Source organism: Rhincodon typus, chromosome 27 (assembly GCF_021869965.1).
Source record: "Rhincodon typus isolate 14 chromosome 27, sRhiTyp1.1, whole genome shotgun sequence".
Taxonomy (NCBI): Eukaryota; Metazoa; Chordata; class Chondrichthyes; order Orectolobiformes; family Rhincodontidae; genus Rhincodon; species Rhincodon typus.
Genome location: NC_063358.1, coordinates 18,653,431 through 18,668,549, shown reverse-complemented (window position 1 = coordinate 18,668,549; position 15,119 = coordinate 18,653,431).

The following is a 15,119-nucleotide window of genomic DNA, read 5'->3' as shown; positions in this document are numbered from 1 at the left end:
GTTAAATTCCTCCAGACTCTCCAAATTTGATGAAGGAAATTGTTTGTGGGAGTGGACAGATTGGAGGCAGCCAGATGCTTTGCTTAGAATGACCTGAGATTTGGAAGCAAAGATGTTCATTAACTTTGCAGATTTGATCAAAGTTGGAGAGAGCGGAGTAGGGAGGGTGAAGGAGGTGGTCAGTAGCAGAGTGAAAGAGCTTGAGATTTTCCTACTTTGTGGATTACCCAGGTAGAATTGCAAGAAATAATCCAACAATTCGCATTTATTCAGTGCCTGCTACACGGGAAAATAGACCTGTGATGTTGTTAAGAACACTAATTGAACAGAAATGGATGGCAAGAGAAAGGAATAGTGAGACCAGGGCAGTGAGTTTGGAAGACAGTCTGAATGACGAACAGGGAGCTGGACAAATGGAGGAGATTTTGCTGAAAACTGTAGAATGAGGGGCTGGAATGGCTGAAAACTTAGCCATCAATAAGCATGACAAAGGGGGTGAATGCATAAAAGGCCAGAGTTGGAGGAATGAGACATTTTAGGGGTGAATGGAGGATGAGCTAACAGACTGGATGCAGTTATAGGGATGAAGAGGGATTCAAAACAAACATGAGAATTTTAAGTTTGAGGATCTGGGAAACTGGGTATTAATGTAGGTCAGCATGGCTGTGGCTAGTAAATGGATAAGTTTAAGTCGGGATAGGATACTGGCAGAATTGGTTTGGATGAGATGAAGTTTGCAGAGGGTGGGATGTTTACTGGGAAATCATTGGAAAAATCCAGTCTGTGGATGCTAAAGATGAAATATTCAGCAGAAAGGGGGTTAAAGCAGAACAGAGATGTTATGGAGGGGTAAATAAGTTGACTGTGTGATGAGGATGTGGGGTCAGAAGCTCAGCTCAAGGTTGAACAGGAAACCCAAGTTCCAAACAGCCTGGTTCAGTCAAGGCAGTGAAAATGAAAGAACAAGAAGGAGAACTTAACTTTGGTTAGCACTTTTCCCTCTCTCAGATTTCCCAAAGTGCTTCACAATTAATAAAACATTTTTTAAACTATTGTCACTTTTAAATTGAAATGCAGCAGTCAATTTGCACACATCAAGCTTATACAAAGAGGATTGTGATAATAACTAGATGAAATGTTTTTCTATAATGTTGATTAATAGATTAAAAATTGGCCAATTGAAAGGTTTTCATTTTACAGGATGTGGTCACTGTAAAAGTTTACAGCTTTGAGTTTAGTTTCATTTTAATGGTGCGAATGGTAACGTTTATGGAGACTGGTGCAAACGTCACTGGCAAAGCAGGACTACTTATAATGTCAATTAGCTTGGGGACTAAGGAAGAAAGTTGTGTTGTCAGTTGTTTAATTGGAATGAGGCAAGAAAACAGAAGATGAGATTTACGGAGAAGCGAAGCCTAGGCAGACTATGTGAAAGAAGAGAAAGACAGAGATTCAGGCTGGTGTAGAAAAGGGACCTTGGCTTGGTAGCTGGGAGAGGAAGCGATAGAGACAACTGAACAAGAACCCTCCTCAGTGCCAGAGAAATGCACAATCATCTCATGTTTGTTGTCAGAGGTGAGGGTGGAAGGGCACAAAAAGAGAGGTTAAAGGTTGGCAGTGGAGAAACAGTTGAGGATTTTTGGGCATTCTAGATGATTCTGAGGTGTGGGCAATTGGCCCCATGAATGTGAGGATGATGAACGCCTGATGTTGTCCAGCCAGTTCTGATGGTGATTTTCTAAATTAGTTAAAGACGAGATTTGGGGTCCTTGGTCATGAAAAAATGAAATTAGGGGCCAAGCTAAGGGAAATGACCTGAGTAGAAAAAAGTAAGGAGTTCGCTGTTGTCAGAAATGTGAAATGGGAAGGGCAGAGAGTGGTTAAAAGCAAAACATGGAAAGGGTGAGTAAGAGAGTTCAATGGAGTAAGAAGTCTAAGAAGAACAGCAAAATCAGAGGAGAAAGTGACTCGAGGTCCGGATTGAAATCACTGAGAATGAGAAGCTACTCAGTGTAGAGGCTGAAAGAGAAAAGAAATAAAAATATCTTGATGGGAGTCTCTAGGTGGTTTTAGAGTGGGCAGTAGAGAATAAGTTTTTAAAAGGAGTATGAGAAAAGCAGACCAACCCAAAGTGTTTGAAGGAAGAGAGAAAATCAGAGGAGTAGGAGCAGAGACCAAGGTGTGACTTCGGAACATAGAAACAAGAGTCGGCCATTCAGCCCATCAAGCCTGCTCTGCAATTTAAAACATGGCTGATCATTCCCTTAACGCCACTTTCCCACATTAACTCCTTGTTCTTTTACGCCATTAGCTTCCAGATACCTGTTGATTTCTATCTTGAATCTGCTAAACAATTAAGTTTCCACAGCTCCCTAGGGGATTCCAAGGGTCCCCCCCCACGAACTGAAGAAATTCCTCCCCATCTCACGGTTGCTCCTTATCATGACATTATGTCCCCTGGTTGTAGAATCACCAGCCAGTGAAAACATCTGTCTCTATTCACCTTGTGGTACTGTGTAGGAATCTGGGTCGCACCATCATGATAAGGCAGATGGCCCAATGTATAACCAATATGAGAGGGTTTGAATAAGGGGTCAAGTATTGCTATTAGTGACCAAGTGTCCTGAATGCTGTGCCTTCATATACAATAAGGTCAGAGAGCAAAATGCCTCAGGTCAGAGACCTATTCAAATGTTGACCAGAACACACTGAGAAATTTTCACTCAGGGTTCTGAATTGCTCAATTAAATTTACAGGTAAGATATCAGTGACGTTACTGAGCCTCGACTAGGATTGCAATTTTGCTCTGTTTGGGGAAGTTGATTTCTTTAAAATGATTCAGCTCCTGCCAGGAAGATGAAGAAGTTCAACGAAGTAAATTTTCACTTTCCTTTGTCAGCCCAGGAGGAGTATGGGCCATACAAGGATAGAGGGGCAACGCAGCACTCCTTCACTCCAGACTCCCTTCCTCTTCCCATCTGCAAAAACACTTTATTCGAAGACCATGGCTGTTCTCCCAGAGCCCTGACCAACATTATCATCACTCGAAACAATGGTGATTTTTCTCATTATTGTGCGGCCATTGTTTGTAAATTGGCTGTCACATGTGTCTACATAGCAACACTAACTGAGGCATTTTGGCACACTCTCAGGACACAAGATGTACTATCTGAATGCAAGATTGTTCATTAATGTGACTGTGACAGTAAGTGTGAAAAGAAGCTTTGACAGACTGATACTAATCTAACGAAATGAGTAAAAAGAGAAACAGCAAGTACTGGAAATACACAGCAGGGTTATTGATACTTGAAAAGATAAGTGATCATTTCCCATTCTGACAAAACATTAATCTCTCTTGATCTTATTCACTTGTTGATTTTTCTCCCTGATTTTTAATGTTTTCTGTAGTTCTTTTCCAAAAGGGAAATTTCATGTTCAGGCACACCTGAACACGCCATGGGAATTTTTCAGTCTATTTTTAACGGAATACTTTTCCAGAAATGCCAATTCCTGTAAAGGAAATACCAAGGTAAAATAACAAGTAGTGACATCTCATCAACCTGCTCTTAATAAAAGCGGTAACACACATTTCACCTCTCTGCTGCTTTCACAAGTAAAGCGTGGTTCTCATTAAACATAACTAAAATACCACTACCAACAGTGGTTTGCTGAGGCCATGTTTTGCTGTCAGTTTGAGTCACAGAGTCATCGATCTGTGCAGCACGGAAACAGACCCTTTGGTCCAACTCATCCGAAATCCTTAATTAATCTAATCCCATTTGTCAGCATTTGGCCCATATCACTCTAAACCCTTCCTATCCATGTACTCATGCAGATACCTTTTAAATATTGTAATTGTACCAGCCTCCACCACTTCCTCTGGCAGCTTATTCCATACATGCATCACCCTCTGTGTGGAAAAGTTATCCCTTAGGTCTCTTTTAAATCTTTTCCCTCTCATTTTATACCTATGCTCTCTACTTTTGGACTCTCCTACCCTGGGAAAAAGACCTTGGCTATTCACCCTATCCATGCCCCTTATGATTTTATAAACCCTTAAAAGCCACCCCTCAGCCTCCAACACTCCGGGGAAAAAAGCCCCAGCCTATTCAGCCCCTCCATATAACTCAAATGCTCTAATCCCGGCAACATTCTTGTAAATCTTTTCTACACTCTTTCAAGTTAAATAACATCTTTCCTGCCCCAGGGAGACCAGAATTGGAAGTAGTATTCTAAAAGTGGCCTAACCAATGTCCTGTACAGCCACAACTTCTATACTCAGTGCATTGACCAATAAAGGCAAGCATACCAAACACCTTCCTCACTATCCTGTCTACATGAAACTCCACCTTCAAGGAACTATGAGCCTGCACCCCAAGATCTCTTTGTTTGGCAACACTCCCCAGTACTCTACTATTAATTGTATGAGTTCTGCTCTGATTTGCCTTGCCAAAATGCAACACCTCACATTTATCTAAATTAAACTCCATCTCCTCGGCCCATTGGCCCATCTGATCAAGGTCCCATTCTACTCCAAGATAACCTTCTTCAGTGTCCACTACACCACCAATTTTGGTGTCAGCTGCAAACTTACTAACCATATCTCCTGCATTCACATCCGAATCATTTATATAAATGACAAAACGCAGAGGACCCAGCACCAATCCTTGTGGCACCCAGCTGGTCACAGGCCTGCAGTCTGAAAAACAACCCTCCACCACCACCCTGTTTCCTATCTTCAATTTTGTATCCAAATGGCTAGCTCTCTGTGGATTCCATGTGATCTAACCTTGCTAGCCAGTCTACCATGTGGAACCTTGTAGAATGCCTTGCTGAAGTCCATACAGACAATATTTTCAGCAAAATCTCTAATTTGTCCATTCATTGCCATTTCTGTGTTGATACCAAAGACCATGGGTTGGAGTTAATGTTGCCCCATCAATAGGCATATATGAAGGTGAGAACAAGTAATATCCAGCACTCTTAAAGCTAACCTCTTATGTGACTCCTAATCCCTGATAGACTGACTTTACAAACCCATGACATTTGATCTTATTCACACTTCTATTTCCTGTTTGTTGGCTTGTCCTATCTGTTTGAAATTCTGAAAGTGGTGTTTTCATGGTCGAGTTTTCTTTTGGGTGTCTTATTCATCACTGAGAACACAAAGATCCTGTCACTGCCACCTACAGGACACAGAATGATACCAGAAGTACAAAACAAGCAAGAGTATTCAACCCAATTAACTTGTGTGGGCTTTCATGTCTTGGTACAGCACCTCAGGGCAGATATTTCAACCTTGAAGGAAATGCAGCAGAGTTTCACCAGTAAGATACTGGGGCTAATAAGGTTCAGTTATGTGGATAGGTTGCATCAACTAGGAACCTCTTCCCATGAATATAGATTAATAAAGGAACGTTCTGATAAGGTCTTTTCAGATCACTACTTCCATGACAGACCACAACGAGAAGACACAACACAGCCAGACACACTAGTCACCCTACCGTACATCAGAGACATATCAGAGATGACCACAAGACTATTCAGACTCCTTGGTATCAGGGTAGCCCACAAACCAACAACCACCCTGTGACAGCTACTGATGAACATAAAGGATCTCATACCCACAAACAATAAAACTAATATAATATACAAAATACCACGCAAGGACTGTGAGAAACACTACATAGGCAAACTGAAAGAAAAATGACAATAAGGATACACGAACATAAACTAGCCACCAAGAGACATGACCAAATTTCACTGGTCTCACTACACACAGACAAAGAAGGACATGAATTTGACTGTGACAACACATCCATAATAGCACAAGCCAAATAGAGTCATGCCGGGGAATCCCTGGAGGCCTGGCATTCCAACTAAAACTCCGTCAACAACATATTGAACTGGACCCAATATACAAACCACTGAAAAACAGAACCAAAAGTGATACCAACCATCCCAGCAAACCGAGGCATATAAATAACAAGCAGGACAGAACACCAACGCTTCACCAGAGGCGCACTGACAACGTTACCTAGCAGGGTGACGAAACGTCTGCATCCAAACACACCAGCTCGGCGAGCAAATCTACAACCTCATCCACAACCCGAGCTACAAATCTTCTCAAAAACTTTAAAGCTATTCCTTCTTGTTCGAACAGGGAGAATAATCTTATAATTTGGGCAAGGCCATTCAGGGATGATATCTGGAAATCTCTTTACAGAAAGGGTAGCAGAATTCTGAAACTCTCTCCGATAAAAGGCTGTTGCCAGTCTGGGAGTCACTTAAAAATTGATAGGTTTTTGCTGAGTGAAGGAATGAAAGGATATGATGCTAGGCGTTAAAATATAAAAGACATGATTTAATTGAGTGTTGCAATAAATTGGAGGGGTCAAATAGCCCTCTCCTGTTTCCTTGGTCTGGATTTTAAGCTCTCAGACGGCATGGGGTTTGATCATCAGTGAAAACACAGGACTAAGTACAATGAATCTGTCAATTCCTCTTTAACCCAGATATTGCATTACTGCATTATTTTTGGATTTCCTGACGAAATCGCTTGAAAAAAACTGAAGACCACCTCTCCAAGGCAATTTAAACTCCAATATTTAAAGGGACCTCCTTTATATCTTCCCTGATGTGTCTTGCTGATGTGACAGAATGGAACAAACCAACCGAACGGAGCGCACACTTTCAAAGGCTGTGCCTTGTTTCAGTGACACTTCTCTGGGTGTGACACTGAGAGATGGAAGATGCCTGCCATTGGGACAAAGAAAGGGTGGCTGGAGTTTACCCATGGTCTGGGCAGCAGGAGCAAGGTGCCATGCCTATGGATTCAGTGCTCACTATGTTTCAGTGGCCTGAGCAGGATAGGAAAGGTGAGTAACTTGGAACATTCGTGGGTCTCACTCCTTACAGATTCCATTTGCCATTTTCTGAGTGGGTAAACCATTTTATCTGGTAACTCTGCTTCCAAGTATGAAGACATCAGAAGGCTGAACTCTTGCAGGACAAGGGCACCATTTCAGTTAACTGGGCTTCTTGCAAACACTAGCAAAAAGATATTGTTTTTGCTGTTGCACACAAGATGCACGTTGATGGATAATTGGTGAATAATCCTGGGCAATCTGGGATGCATTAGTTGCCACACATGTGCAACTAAAACCAGCCAATGCTGCAAAATCAAATGTCTGCTAACGCTGATGTCATCAGTGCCAAAGTTGTCATAATTGCCTGCCTGCAAAACATGTCATTGATCACTTACTTTATGCAATATTTAAGCCGTCAACTGCAAAATCCTGCAACTATCTCCAGCAAAACCATGGAAGTAGCCAGTTAAGGAAATTGAGGACAGAAATGATTTTGACAGTCAATAGTAAAATGGATCTAATAGCAGCCTATCTTATCTCACCAGGCCGGAAGTATTAGGCACTTTGTGAGCTCCTTGGATCATTGGGCTCTAACAGGTTGAAAAGGCTTGTCCTCTGCCTCGATGTTGTGGAGGGAATGGGTTCTTGTGAGCTGCACTTCTCTGCTGACTTCCTTATCCTGTGGACCTGCAAGTTTCTGAGGAGCTATTCCTGCTGCTCCTGTTAATGTTGTTCCTGCTGCTTATGTTATCCCTACTGGAGCTCTTCTGCTTCTCTGCTCCTGCTGGTATTTCCAACATTGCCAATCATCTTGGGCTGCATTTGAGATCCAATTTAAAACAGCATCAGTAATTCCCACGCTGATCTGATACGTTGGACATTCAAAGCTGGCAAAGTGACTTCTCAGCACAAGCACCATGAATAAAACCTTTCTCAGTGATACAATGTAATGTCTTATATGTTAGACATATATCACAGACACTTGGTTTCTTATTGAGATATCATTGTGTTTATTAAAAACTATCATTGTAATATGATATCTCAGACTTACATATACACGCTGGGTTATATGCTTACTTAGATTACTATTACCTTTTATACATAATGGACTGATTGACTGACTGACTAGGACTGACTACCTGTCCAACTGACTGGTTCACAGAGCGGCTGCCAATTGGCTGTAAAAAGAACAAGATAATTTATACAATAGCATCACGTGCTGTGAAGTCATCCAGCTCTTCAAAATATAGTTACCTTTCTGAGATAACAATACAACATTCCCTTTTGGTTCCTTTTAAAAAATGGAAAACCTGCTCTGACTGACATATACAAAATGCACATCTGTAATTTATCCTTGCACGTTAGGGTAATACTTTGGCAGCAATATGGCCAGATCTAGTCCTTCTCCAGTTATCATGACTCAGCTGTGCAGCTTCACTCTGCAGTGTGCTGCCTGTCATTGTGGGTGGAAGCCTGTGTTGTGGATGTATGGTTTTTGTCTGGTGTGATACTCTCAGTGTCAGAGTCATTGTCTGGTATGACGGATAATTGGTTATATACAACCTGGATGTGTCATCTCTTTCAGTGTAGTATTTGACCATTGTTTGTAATAACATTGACCTGGGCTGTGCACAACATCATTCAGGAACTCATATATTTGTATGAAGATCTCAGACTCTGACGCTTTGCCCTGGTTCAAATTGGTGTAATTATATGCCTATTGTGCATGCATTTGTACCATTGGGTAAAAGTATTTAAGGAGGTAGTGTGTGGATCTGTCTTCCAAATATGTGAGCTGCAAGACAGGGTTAACAATTGCTTTGAGGTGTAGCATGTTGATTTAACATGTCTATCTGAAAATCTCGGCAAGTAGCTTTTATTTTACCGGTCATGGCCTTCAATATAGTTGAAAGACTTCAATGCCACATTCAACAACTATTGCACTTGTGATATCTTTAATTTATGAAAAAAAAGTTGGTGAAATGGTAAGCCACCAGATTGTGGCTGTATCCTTCGTGCAATAATTGGAACCAGATGGATGTTATTGACTATGAGATCCTTGATTGGGTTTGTTAACTTGGGCCAACTGGGGAGCCCTGGATGACAGATATAAACCAGGGATTCAGAGCCTCCTGACTCCAGGGTCTGACTCCGAGCTGGCTGTCCACAGCCAGTGTACTGTGCACATATAAATAAAGGGTAACTTGGTGACAGGATACTGGCCTCTGTGCAGTTATTTCACTTGGACATGCCACAACCCTACACCAGGGGTCAGAATGAATTTTGTGCGGAATATAGTCAAACATATCTTGATGTAGAGCTTGTGGAATAATCATTTGTTGCCTTTGAAAAATGCATTCCTACAAAGTCATAGTTCATTTCCGAATTCTGGAAAGAATGTGCTTATTCAGGGACATGTTGAATGTTTACAGGCATTGGGGAAGCAATGGCCTAGTGGTATTATCATTAGACTATTAACACAGAAACTCAGCTAATGCTCAGGGGACCTGGTTTGAATCCCAACATGGTAGATGACGAGATTTGAATTTGATTTTTTAAAAAAATCTGGAATTACTAATCTACTGAAACCATTGCCAATTGTGGGAAAAATCTACCTGGCTCACTAATGTCCTTCAGGGAAAGGAAATCTGCTGTCCTCACCTGGTATGGCCTACATGTGACTCTCATGCTGCCCTCTGAAATGGCCTAGCAAGCCACTCAGTTCAAGGACAGCTGGGGAAGAGCAATAAATGTTAACCAACCAGCAATGCCCATGTCCCACGAGTGAATAAATAAAAATATGCTGATGATGATCATGTTGACCTATTGTAGTTGGTTAACAAACAGCTTGTTGAATTTGATCTACTCAGCTACGACCAAAATGAATATGATTGATTTGGAAACTATCTTCTAATATGAATTTGATAACATCCATTTGCAAATCTAGAGGAATATCTTTGTTCATATGAGGATTTGAAAGTTAGCCAAAAGCATCTGGAATAATTATCCCTCTACCTGGTAAGTACTTTGAAATAGTACCTTTAGATCTTCAAATACAGATAGGTTTATAATGGATGAATCTTTGCATGGTAGTAGATCAATGATAGAAGGTCCTGATGTATCAACAATGTGAAAGGGTTCAGGTGACCATTCCAAGGAGTCATATTCATGTATGTGATAGAAAGTGCCAATGCAAGGGGTGTCAGACCTATTGCAAGCAGTTAGTTGTTTGGACTTGGACTGCACCACATTGCACCTGAATGCATCTTATGTCAGGTTCATAATGGGGTGATAGTTGCCTTTGCAATCTTGGCATAAAGTACATATTGTCCATTCCTTTACTGGGGCATGTCACGTGGGTGGAAGTAAAGGCTTCAGCTTTTCTGATGGCAGATATGGGATGTGTCAAATTGACCATGTATACTGCCTGACTCGGGTCTAAAGGTTCAACATTATAGTTACCTCTTGGGTTTCATTGATGTGCTGGCTTGCCATGGATGGGAGTTGGAAACATCTTTGACATTGGGCTGGATTTTCTGAGGAGGAGCAATCTCTTCCGATTGCCACTCGACTCCTGTTTATGCCATGAAATAGCTTTGCATTTCTGAATGCAGATTCTGATCACTTCAAAAGCATGCAGCCATTCTTCCACTCTGACAATTCCCTCACATTTCAGGTGTCAGGTCCAGAGTGGGAGCTGAGGTGGGGGGTCACCTGATTCTGTTGCTGGAGTGTCAGAACTGGTATCAGGACCATGTTGTTTGTCCACAATGGGGGAAGGGGGCTATTCAGGTGTGGGGGAGGGTCCAGTGATGGGGGAAGAGGGTTTGGTCTGGAGTCAGGGAGTCCCCAGGGGGTCCAGAGGGGTTCAGGCATGCTGTGCTGGAAACTGGGGTTGGGTCCGGAACAGTGGGGGTTCATGGTGTCAGGAGTAAGAGGGCCTGGTTCAGTAGTGGCAGAATTGGTCCTAGGGACGTTGTTTGGCTTTAAGGGATGATGTTGGGTTACAACGGTGGTTGGGAGGGTGTTGAAGTTTCAAGGGTAGAGGGGGGTGTTGGGTCAGTTATGGGAAACATCTAAGGCTTCTGGGAGAGTTATATTTGGGGGATGAAAAAGGGGGAAAGGCAGCAACATTGTCAGGATGATCATGAGCCTGAAGATCAGGTGATTGACTAGGAGGGCCTTCTCAGCGAGCATGATGTAACAGTACATACAGACCCAAAAGGCCTTGGGTAACCTAATTGAAACCTGCTTCTAGAATGAATGAAACAGATTTGGACTATGTTTCAGATTCTATTGGTAAGATGGTAAGTGGCCTCTGATTTGAGCAAAGAACACATCAACCCTGGTAGTTTTGCAGTCTTTGACCATTTATATTGCCGAAGCAATGTCTTGTTACCCACATGATTTCGTGCTTGATATCTTCTGATGATCTCACTTTCAAAGATCTACACATTACAGCTCTTACTGACCTATAAGAAAGAAGCAACAGCCAATGGAAGGGTGCACCAACATTGTACTTGACTAAGTTTTAGTAGCTCTTGTCAGGTCTTTTTTCTTTATTTATTCATAGGATGAGGGCATCACTGGCTATGCCAGTATTTATTGCCCAGAGGGCAGTTGAAATTTAACTACAAGGCTGTGAATCTGGAATCACATGCAGGCCAGCCCAGGTAAGGATGGCATTTTCCTTCCCTAAAGGATATTAGAGAACCTGGTGAGTTTTTCATGACAATCAACTCACAGTTATCATGAGACTCTTAATTCCAGGTATTTATTGAATTCAAATTCCATCATTTGCCATGGAGAGATTTGAATCCGGGTCCCCAGAACATTACCGGGGTCTCTGGATTTACAGTCCAGTGATAATACCACTAGGCCATCCTAGCATTGAGAATTAAAGTCTCTCATGATAGCAAGGAGGTTGAGGTGAATCTTGAGAAGTCTTCTTTTGATCCTTCCATCATCGGTATACTTTCAATGTTGCAGAGTGTGCATTGGTTGCTAAGTTATCCTGGAATTTTTGCATTTCTTTTAGAATAGTGTTGAATCTGCAAGCAGCAGCATTTTCTGCAGCTTTTCTCAGCAGACCAGTGCATTATGAGATGGAGTAGATACATGAGCTGCCCATTGTACATCTCCCAGCCTTGAATGGTAGTGTGCTCCCTTGTAAAGTTGATGCATAGAACGAATCTTTTCTTCTAAAGATGTGTGGAATCATCACTGATTCCGTACTCTCACATAGAAGGTGAGTATAGGTGTGGAATGACATGAGGTTCAAGGGTTTTCGATGTCTAAGGCTTTCTGTAGTCACAGGCTCACAGAATCATAGAACTGTTACAGCACAGAAGGAGGCCATTTGGCCCAGTGTATCAGCACCAGCTCCTCAAATGAGTATCATTAACCAGTGACAATCTACTGCTTTTTCTCCCATAACATAGCATACTATTTTAAAATAATCATCCAATGCCCTCTGGAATACCTCGGCTGAACCTGCCTCTACCATATGTCCAGGCAGTGCATTTCTGATTTTAATTACTCAAAGGGTAAAACATTTTTTCTCACCTTTGATTCTTTCCCACATCACTTTAAATTAATGGCCTCTCATTCTTGTTCTTTTTTACATGCAGGAACAGCTTCTCTCAATTTACTCGATCCAACCCGCTCAGGATTTTGAAAACTTCCATCAAATCTCCTCCCAGCCTTCTTCTCTCCAAGGAGAACAATAGCCACTTCTTCAAACTATCCTGATAACTGAAGCTTCTCACTCCTGGAACCACTCTTGTAAATGGCTTCTGTAATTACTCCAATGCTTTCCCATAGCTGCACACAATATTCCACTGAGGCTTACCAAGTTTCTTTTACAAGTCAAGGAGTTGTTCGCTGTAAGAGATGAAAACTATTCGACCATTACAACTTCATTCACTCTTGTGATGTCTGAACAGGCTGCTCATCTCTCTCTTGGGTGTATCTTCACTAGGACTAACAGCAAAAATTACACTACATCAGACATTTTAACAATGTAAATGAACATATATTTAGAACACAGAATATGGGAGAGTCGAGCATAGGAATGGGCCCTTCAGTCCACAATGTTGTGTCAAACATGACGCGAAATTAAACTAATCCCTACTGCCCGCCCATATTTACAACAGTGAAAGGTCGTTTGCAATGATATTTCACCCATGCTCTCCATGCATCCTCAGTAAGGTTTCATCTTCCTCCCCCTTGTGCTATGTTTCTTCACTTTCTGCAGCAGGGATGGAGAAAGCCTGTTCTGTGGTGAGCCCTTTTGGCTGGAAGACTTGGGTGTTGTCCCCTGATCCTTTGCGTCTGGAGACCCCAAGAAAAAATGACAGTTTCAAGTCAGATGCAGCGTCACATTCCTTGATTTGTACCGCTGCAGGCATTGGGATCATAGGCAGGGGAAAGTGGAGTAGAGCACCTCCAGAGAGTTCTGGAAAGAAACATCTGGTGGTTCTTTCTGTTGGTCTTCCTCCCTTTCTGTTAACACCACTCAACTCTGACTCCCTGGAATGACTTGTCTTCCTCTCGTCTTGCCACTGATACTGAGCTACAGGGATGGACGGTAGGTCCAACCATGGCACCAAAAACATTGGTGTACTCCTCCATCCTTTGTTCCAGCTCACCATCTGCCTGACATTCCTGTGCCTGTCTCTGCTGTTTGACCTTGTCATTCATGACTGAGCACAGGGGCTTATCTCCTGCCTGGAATTGAGCAGGTGCCTTGTCTCCTGTAGTTCTTTCAATATTCTCTCTAGTGTTGTATTCTTGACCAGCTTGGAGAAGTGTCGGTAATGTGCTCACCAGACTGTGCACCCAAGTTAGATCTAGAACAAGTTCCCACTGAAGTGAAAATCTCTGAGCTTGTGGAGGTGCAAGTGTAGGTCTTGCTGGCATATCCTTCGAGGATTCAATGGCTTCCTCTTCAAAGGGGGTGGTGGAGCTGAGAATCTCCAGCACTGGCATTATTGTGGCAGCTTCAGTCGATGCTGCTTGTGCCTGTATAAGAGAGAGGGGGAATTTGTTGAAGAAGATGCATAAATGTTTATGTAAATGAAGAATGAGTTAGCACTGGAGAGCAGTCCAGCACAGCACAATGAAGGACAACTGGATCCAACATATGAACTGCAAATGAGAAAATAGCACGTACAGGCTCCTGTACATTGCAATTCAGGGCAACTTTCCTCCACTTCACCTGTAATCCTTATCACACATGTTTCACCCATGCTAATATTCTGAATCCCCTTTTTCCCCAACCTGGCCTATTGTGTCATATATTCTTTTGTTGGATGTGGGCATTGCTGACTAGGCCAGCATTTATTGTGTATCCCTAATTGCCTTTGAGAAGGTGACATCATACCACCTTCTTAAACTGCTGCAGTCTGTGTTTGGAAGTGAATTCCAGAGTTGTGACTCATGACAGTGAAAAAACAGTGACATAGTTCCCAGTCAGAATGGTGTGTGGCTTGGAGGGAAACTTTTAGATGATGATATTCCTAGGTATCTGCTGCCCTTGTCCTTCTCGACCACAAGTCTGGAAATGGCTATCAAAGGAACCTTGGTGAGATGTGGCTGTGTATCTTGTAGACAGTACACACTGCTGCCACTGTGTGTCGGTGTCATCCATTTTACAGTCAGTTGAATTAAGTCACATTACAAAGAGGCTGCTGTCCTATGATCCCACAACAATTCCTACTCGGTAACTCCTGTTCTCTCACTGAAAAGAAATGCTTTCCGTTCACTCTGACTCAGCATTTCATAATTTAAAACTCTTCCATCACATCTTCCTTTATCTTGTGCTGTTCTCATGAAATGATCCTAATTATTCAGAACTCAAACACTGCTGATGCGGGAAATCTGAAACAAAAACAGAAAATGCTGAAACTACTCAGCATGTCCGGCAGCATTTGTCAAGAGAGGAACACAGTTAACATTTCAGGGATAGTAGGAACTGCAGATGCTGGAGAATCTGAGATAACAAGGTGTAGAGCTGGATGAACACAGAAATCTGAAGAAGGGTCTAGGCCCGAAACATCAGCTTTCCTGCTCCTCTGATGCTGCTTGGCCTGCTGTGTTCATCCAGCTCTACACCTTGTTACTTAACATTTCAGGTCAAGGATTTTCAGAACTGAAGGTGCTACCAAATTGAACCAAAAGAACTGCAGATGCTGTGAATCAGGAACAAAGTCAGAAGTTGCTGGAAAAGCTCAGCAGGTCTGGCAGCAT